The sequence below is a fragment of the Austrofundulus limnaeus genome, unplaced genomic scaffold, assembly GCF_001266775.1.
Source record: "Austrofundulus limnaeus strain Quisiro unplaced genomic scaffold, Austrofundulus_limnaeus-1.0 Scaffold498, whole genome shotgun sequence".
NCBI classification, from domain to species: domain Eukaryota; kingdom Metazoa; phylum Chordata; class Actinopteri; order Cyprinodontiformes; family Rivulidae; genus Austrofundulus; species Austrofundulus limnaeus.
In genome coordinates, this window is record NW_013952900.1 from 292,493 (window position 1) to 293,757 (window position 1,265).

A 1,265-nucleotide genomic window follows, 5' to 3' on the forward strand; every position below is an offset into this window, starting at 1 on the left:
ACACACACACACTCCCAAATGAAGTATCAATCTACTACGGAATCAGTTTCATTAGGAAGTTGGTGAAAATCAAGCTGAGAGGTATGAAACCAGGAAAGAATTAGGTGAACTGTTTGATTTGGATTGAAAATGACCCGGCAGTCAAGGGGAACGGGATGTTTTTTACTTTCTCCTGTAAAATCATCATGGCAGATGTTAAAAGAATGCACACTAAATGCCAGTGGAGGAAAAACAGCAGGCAAAAATATTTAGGAGAAAAGCTGAAGCAACAGTTTGCACGTACAATTCAAATTCAAAAATACTTTATTGATCCCAGACGAAAATTAGGTGTTGTAACTCATTTAACTAAAGAATTGTGGTAGATGCTGATGGCTGTGGGCAGGAAAGCTTTTCTGTARCGGTCTGTATTACAACGAATTTGTGATTATCAAACACCAGTCAGAGTGTATCTTACTGTATGTTTCCTTGTGTGGCACATGTTATACCATTGTAGAGCATCTGATGGGTTTATCTGTAGGGGGATGGTGCTGCTGGTGGGTTATCAGTGAAAGTCTGAATTTTTTTTGATGAGGTGACTGCTTGTTTCAGAAACAGCTACACTTGCTGTGAGTGTTGGAGCAACCCTGCTGCTTTCTTTTAGATAGCTCTTTTATCTGCATTCAGTTAGGATGCTCAAATGGGACTGTAAATTGAAGACGGAGCTTATGTGGTTTTCTGTTACGGACTCAAAAAAACATACACGCTAACATCCTCCAAAGTTGTCTATTTTAGCTGCAAATAAGCTGTTAGTTTAAATATAATTACATGAGAAAGTAAAATAAACCGAGACTGCATTCTGCTTGGAAGACGACGTAAATTATCAACAATACTAGTAAATGGAAGCTAATTTGCTTCTACGTTTTTGATGAAACAGAATAAAAATCGAAAAGAAAAGCTCAGAATTTCAACATGACATTAAATGCTCATGAACTCGACATTGATTCCAAACTCTTCAGAGGCTTTTTATCTTTGTCACGGTCCATTWTTCTCACACAATCATTCCAGAACGTCAAGATATTTCTGGTGTTGTTTTCTTTATAAAAAGGGTCTTAATCTCTAAATAGTTTTCAAGTCACTGTTTTGCCAAAATAAGCTATAAATAAACTTGGAGCTGACTTATGGAAACAATCTTGCCCAGTTTTCCCGTTCGGAACTGTCTCTCTGATGTCTGGGAAAAATCCTCTGTGTGTGTGTGTGTGTGTGTGTGTGTGTGTGTGTGTGTGTGT